Here is a 7,362-nt window from a genome sequence, read left to right on the forward strand (position 1 = left end):
GATGTCGGGTTGTCCAACTGAACCAGATCCACAAGACGTAGTTAGACTTTATAACTAGTAAAAATGTTTGTACAATTTTTTACTTACACTATGTATACTGATGGGCTTGGCTTCATGCCCTTCCCCTCCCGCCCCTCCTGTCCTCATGAGGAATGGGAGGCATGTCCTGTCTGTTGAAACACTGTAGGTACTGTATTTAGGGCTACGCCGGGTTGGAGTCCCTTAAAGTATTTTTGAAACGTGAGACTCGTGGTGTCCAATAATTGAACATGAATCCTAGAGAAATCAATCATATCAGTTATTTTAATTATTTCACTTGATATTGCTTAGTAGGTTAGTTAAACTGGAATGCAGGTTACAGGCCAAACAGAGACCCAATTGAGGTAGATAGATAGATATTATAGTAGATAGATAGATAGATAGATAGATAGATAGATAGATAGATAGATAGATAGATAGATAGATAAGATAGATAGATAGATAGATAGATAGATAGATAGATAGATAATAAATAGATATTTCATTCATAGGTGGAGACCATAAAGCCTCAGTGGTATACTGGTGTACACAGAACAGATGCTTATTGACTCACCTGTATTTCCTTATTGCAGTTATGAAATTAAGTGGTTTGATTTTTCATGTTTATCAGAGGACCCACTAGCATGCTTTCTAATTTTTGAAAATTATTGGTGAGTAACTATTATTCTCTGTACCTGGTTCAGTTTATTGAATACCAAATTATTTATACAACCTTAAAAACTGTTTCTTTACTGGTTTTTTTAAAGTGTGTCGTCTTCTTTCTTCTCTTGCAGGATGTTACAGGATGAAACGTCTTTCAGGTCTTAAGCAGCAGCGACAGTTCTGACAATGAGAGTGAGTATCTTGCCGAGAGACGCCACAGCCTGAACTGGACTGCATTTTATTTTATCCACAGCTCTTTTATTAAAAGCCTCTTACTTCTATTTAGTCCTCAACCTCCTTCTGCTCGTCCAACAAGTTATGCAGTAAACTGGAACCCCCCGCCTCCAACCCGATAGAAACCAGCGAAGTAAGCCCCCCCCCCACCACCACCAGGCTCTGTGTTGCGTGTGTGAAGATCAGCCGTCAGACTGAACTAAGTGCGCCCCGGCCTCTCTCCCTTTCTCCCACAGGTGTTCAGAAAAGACCTGATCGTGCCATGAAGCTGCCAGACTCCCACCATGTCTCCCACAGAGGACTACTACCTGCTGGCAGACACCTGGAAGCAGGATGGGAGAAGGGAGTCCGGTGCAGCAAGTCCAGAAAACCATCCCAGAGCCGTCAGTCAGGTAACGCCGACCCCGTCACCAGCTGCTGAGAACGAACAGCTGTTCTATATATTTATGTCATTGTGGAAGAGCCGTAGTGACGTGTTTGTGTCTTCTGTTGTATCAGAATTATGCGGAAGAATGTCCAAGGAAGTCCTGTACAGCACCAGGGAAGTACATTCAGTGCTTCTTGCCAGGAGTCGGACCGAACCGGTTATGTAAACATCAAAGAGCTGCAGAGGCCATGTGTCGCTACGATCACGACATGGACCTCTACTGCTGCACAAGCGCTCAACGAGAGCTGACCGCATGGGTAAGGAGCGATTGTAAAAAGGATAATCCCATCTTTTAAAATTCACATTGTGCATATCCCAGTCTGCAGCTGCGGAATCTTCTCCTGAGCTAGGAACAGGAGCATTAAGATCTGTGCTCATTATACCCCGACAGGGAGGAGCCCATAGACGAGCTAACAATGGAGCGCGCCATGGAAGCCCTGGAGGAGCAGTGCCATGACAACATGAACCCACGCCATCGAGACGGTGGAGGGTCTGGGATCGAGTACGACGAGAAACGTTATTCTGCGACGTGTGCCCGCTTCCCCGACAGCGAGGAAGGGAATGCCGATGGTGTTCTGTGACAAGTGCAACATCTGCGTCACCAGGTGAACACAAGTCATCTGATCAATCAGTTTATTTAATATTTATAATACAATAATGAAGCTGCTATAATAATTAAAGAACTTAGAATTATCAGTTAGAAATACACTAGTTTAGAAATGGTCATTTTAATGTCTGAAGTAAAAACAGTCAATACTTTCATTCCAAATTCAAGAGTCATTTTCCTCATAAATTGGTTTAGTCATGAAATTAAGAGCAGCTCTTGTGCTAGCGTTCAAGATACAAACATTTGAATTACAGCTAGTTAGGACCGGTCGCTTGCTTGGACATGAAGGCAAATTTTCTTAATTATTTTTGCAAACGTCCTCATTGTCGTCAGTGAATGTGTCAGTACACAGCGACTTGTTCGCAGAGCCGCGTCTCTCAGGAACTGTATACGTTCAGTTCCACTCACCAGTTACTGGATGCCGTTCTCCCCACAGGCCTGCTACAGCATAGTCAAAGTGCCTCGTAGGAAACTGCCTGTGCAGACGTGTGTGCTCGGCCTCGGACCCGCAGTGCCTCCTGTGTCCCCAGAAAGGGCGCCGCCATGAAGGCTACACGTGAAGGCACCAAATGGGACAACATGTCAGCTGCTGCCCTGTGGATACCGGAGGAAAAATAATAAACAAGCAACTTGCGTCCTCTGCTCCACCTTTCTACCTCTCTAAGAAGTTCTACCCTCACTAGTAATAAATCTCCTCTCATGCTAGCTCTTAGGTGGCATCGCCTGTCCTGAGAGGATGGAGCCCATCACCCAAAGTCTCCCACATCCCACCCAGCGCTGCTCTCTCATCTGCAGTCTGTGTTAAACTTGAAGACAGGTGCATGTATCCAGCGTGAGTGTGGATTCCTGATGATCACTAGTAATATCAACCTTAATAGAAGTTAGTTAGCTCAGTTAGAAAGTTATCCTTTGCAGTATCAGCATTCACCATCTGGAGTTTTTTGTTTGTTAAGGAATAGTTTTGGAAAATACACTCATTGGTTTTCAAGCATAAAGAAATGGGAAAAAAGTTTCTGTCCAAAGTGAAAAAACTACACCACTGCCACGCCTGTAACTCACTAATAAACATTTTATCTTGCTTGTTTAATCCGGACAAAAACTTTAATGTGAAAACGTGTTCAGAAAGGAAAATAGGCATTTTTATAGAAAATCTGCCTAAAGAGGTTTGTTACTCCAGCTCCTTTAAGGAGGCGTGCGACGGACATAGATTCTACGTGCAGTTTTAGTGGGGAAAAGATTATCCAAATATTCATATAACTTGAGTTGAAAATTCAACTTAACCACCGCACAGTGACTTTTGTTGAAAGTGAACTTTTTTCAAAGGATTAAACATATTGCTACATATGCTACGTTAGCATCACACAGCTGTTTACTCTCCAGTTCTAGAAACGAACATTGTGAGTCAGCATCAAACTTCATTCCTTACTCACCAAGATTCTGTCTCCCAGCGGTGGAAGCAACACAATGTATAACTGTTCTTCATCGCCATCGTGTTCCTTCTACTGAAGTTAGCATGCTAACAAGACTAGCCTCGACCTGTCTTGTCATTTTCAGATAGCGACTCACTGTAGCCGTAATCTGCCTGAAGAACGTATTATAAACCTCTTGTCTTATAAAAGCATCGTATGGCTGAAGCTCTTGTCAAGACAATCAACCACCACCTGCTCCGGCAAGAAACCACATTCTTCTGCTGCAGAGAAAATGTACAAACAGCCTCTTTAAAGGCATAAATAAAGAACCTTCTATAAGAGATCTCATTTCTACAGACGTGAGTGCTGTAATCCCATTTTCTTCAGTCTAACTTTGGCAGAAAATGAAACAAATTTATTCACCATAATGTCAAAATTGTTCCTCTCAGCTGCCTGTGTAAGTCAGGATGACATATTAATCATCATAGGGGCCTCCTTGTTCTTTTAAGACATTTTCTTCCTTTCACTAAACACCAACCCTCCAGACAGTAATTTCCAGTTAGGAAACAAAATCATGTAACTCAAGTTCCAGAAAATTAGGTTTCTTCAAAAGTATGTAAATGGCTTAAATCCTGCTCTTAACGTAATCTTGTTTTCCCAGTTAATGGTTACAGTCCATCTAAACATAACCTGTTTTTCCTCTCTGCCTCCCATTGCTTCCTCTATTGTAAAGAACTGCCACCACTCCTTTCCAATGTAACATGTGCCTTTGAGCACAGCCTGGAGATGAAGCATCTTGGACGAAAGGGAATGAAGGTCAAGTTCAAGTCTTATCCTCAAGCCAACAGCAAATCTAAAGCGGGGAGGCAGAGCCTAGCCGGCTCGCTAACCAAACCCCCGGTCGAGCGGAGGAGGTGGCCAGCGGCACACGAGACTGCAGGATGCTTGGAGGAGGAAGTTTTACACTTCTAATCCAGCTGGAGGAGTTGGCCCGGGCCCTCGCGGCTCTCAGAGCGATCTTAGCGACCTTCATCTATCCAGCTACTGAAGCTGGAAGAGAAAAGTAACTCACTTGCTTTCATACAAAGCTTCTGCCTGTCCCCCTTAAAAGGAGGACGAGGGATTCTAGCCTGTCGTGCTGGCAGCCATACGTTTCCCAGATCACATCAACACGCATGCCGGTTCATTTCTCGACCTAGCGTCAGATTTGGATAGAAGGGTGGAGGCTTTTTTGTTACACTGCTAGGTTGTAAGCTGTTTAGAGCCGGCAGTGTCTGATTTGTCTGGTTACACAGAGCATTTCTCCAGCACACGCAGTGTTTATTCATTTTATATTAAATTTTTATCTATTAAGTGTTCTTGGATGGCTCAGAGGAGATTTTTTATAATGGAGTCAGTTAATTGCTACAATCAACATATTTGGCCCTATAATCTTGTCCTTACACTGCACTAATGTTGGGCTGTAACTAATTACTATTTCCAGTTATCCTGCCTGTTGATCTGGATTAATCCCTTTGTTTAATAAAAAGTCAGGCCTGAACCCTTAGTGACATCTTTTAAAGCACTTGATTTTGTCATCCTAATTAAGTAAGCAGCAAGCACCGTCTGCACTGTGTCGCTCTGGCCCAAAATATCAACTGTTATTATCAGAAAAACCAGGGGCGGCACATTTTAATATAAATATAATTTTGCGAATTACTTACAAATGGTCAAGTGCACTAACCAATCACAGAACAGCTATGCTTTTTCTTTTTTTTTGATAAAGGTAAAATGTTCAGATTGCTGTTGCAATTGTTAGCACCATAAGCTATGTGAGTAGCTATAGAGATCTTAATTCTTTAATTTTATACTTTAATTTGGAGTTAATTTGTAAGAGACTGAGTCAGAGTCAGAAAACTTTCGTGTTTGCTATTCCAGTTTTGGGAAACCCCAACAATTGCAGTTTATTTAACTGACAGACAGTGATGTTTTTATGCTGCAGCGTTGAGGGAATCTGTGTTACATTGGTGAGTCGGCGGGAAGCTGAAAGTTTGCAGAGTAAAGCCAGGAGCAGAGTTCAACTTGCACGTGCAGCTCATGAACCAGGAACGTCTGCTGGTGCAGCCGTTCTGCTTGCGTTTATTTTCTCTATATAGTTCTGTTGTCATTGAGTCGTACTTGAACTTTGAGTTGTCCGTCGTCTATCTCCTCAGGCCTTCCTTTTCATTTCCCAAGTGAGAATATGCATGTTTCGTCCTCCTCCACGGATAGATAACTTGAAAGTGAAATTCCCAATTCTCAAAATCTTGAATGGAAAATCTCAATCTGGTAATGGCCGCTACTGTCCGGACAAAGTGGGAATGTTGCTCAACATGACGGGTCGGAAGGGCGGGTCAGGGAAAGCCTCAAGTCTGCACGGTCTGTCGGAGAAGAGGACGCTCCAACGGCCTGCTCTGGTTTCCTCAAGCCCTTCGAACAGCCGGCGCTGCCTGTTTAAAACCCACTGCAAAACTCAGAGCCCTGCCGCCCGCGCTCCACGGCCACTCGTCCACATAACGTGCAAACTGGACAGACCAGCGTGCGTGCAAAATCTAAAAGTCTCTTAGAGAAGTTTGTCACTGGCTCAGAAAGGACAGTTCTTGCCAGGCAACACCCAGTGACCAGGACGCTTCTAAAAAGCTCTTGGAAAGAGCAGCTTTCTGTAAGTCTGCCATGGAAGCACTTCGGCAGGTCATTCCAAAGCAATGCGACCATTAACTTTACGACCACGAGAGGACCTTGCGGGCCCTCGCAAAACTGTCCGCAATGGCATCGCCAAGAGAGGAACTAATGGCCAAACCCGGTGTTGAAGCATGAACAAAGTAAAAGGCGTCTTCTCCGCGGTCGTTACCAGACAAGTGACGGATACTGTCCCGACCTGAGCTCATGCACTCATGATCCAGGCCAAAGGAAGCACCGCAAGGAGGTCGGGCTCCCAGCCAGACGCTCCGAGGAAAGGAGTCAGTCCGTGGAAACAGTCGCTGGGCTCCAGAGACCCCATGCAAAGTGATCCTATGTATATTTGTTTTTTTTTTATTTCTTTCACTCCACTCACTACGCACTTGTTCTCCTTACGCTTCTGCAGTCTTCCTAAGTGCCAAGGCTGATCTCTCCTGAACACACCTCCGTCAGGGACCAGACCCCAGACCCAGCCCCGTGCTATATGTGTTCTGACATGAGCGGAGATACATGTGAAGGAGTGTTCGTCACATCATACCCAGAAGCATTAAGGACCAATGGTTACCCTGTCAGTGCTGTTTGAGGGGAACAAAAGCTTGTCAGTCTTCTGAGATTATCATTCTCGCCTTCGTTGTGCGAGCATTAACGTTTTGTACTATCTGCACAACCTTTTTGTATTTAAAAGCAGCCTGCCCCCCCCCCCCCCCCCCCCCCCCCCCCCCACCCCCCCCCTCCCCCCCCCCCCCCCACCCACCACACACACACACAGGTTCAGTTTGCCTTTGACTAAAGCTGTAGGTCATAAGGATGTTAAATTGGCATGTAAATAATGATTCCACTTTATTGATACTTCAATGTCATTGTGGCCAGAAATTAAAACTGACGTGGTAAATTCAGTCGTGAGCTGCAGCCTCTCCTGCACCTGTTTGATAAAACTGAACATTAGTCAAGTAGCGGAGTCTTTTTTTTTTTTTAAAAAACACAAATGCTCTTTGTGCGTAGAAATGCAGTTTCACTCTAGCGAGTAGCTTCAGTTCTGTCATGCCATGGTTAAACAGATGTAAAGCGTCGGTGGGTTCTTGTCCTCAATGGGAGGAAAATGTGTGTAAGAAAAGTACATTACATTCCCCGGTGCATCCTTCAGGGACAACCTGAAACTGGATGCACAGAAGCACAAGACTTTCAGTACAGGTCTGGATCAGTTGCAGTCAGATTGCCCTTTATTTAGCGGCCTCAGCATCATCAATGATCAGCCTTCACTATCGCAGACTTTTTTTTTTTTTTTTTTTTTTCTCATTGAAAATTAA

General features: G+C 44.2%; 1 pseudogene; it reads left to right on the top strand.

The window, feature by feature from the left end:
- Positions 1–1,248: 1,248 nt before the first annotated feature.
- LOC111226330 lies at positions 1,249–2,496 on the top strand (annotated as a pseudogene).
- The last annotated feature ends 4,866 nt before the right edge of the window (positions 2,497–7,362 follow it).

This window comes from Seriola dumerili, unplaced genomic scaffold, assembly GCF_002260705.1.
Source record: "Seriola dumerili isolate Sdu_G_001 unplaced genomic scaffold, Sdu_1.0 BDQW01000155.1, whole genome shotgun sequence".
Classification (NCBI taxonomy): domain Eukaryota; kingdom Metazoa; phylum Chordata; class Actinopteri; order Carangiformes; family Carangidae; genus Seriola; species Seriola dumerili.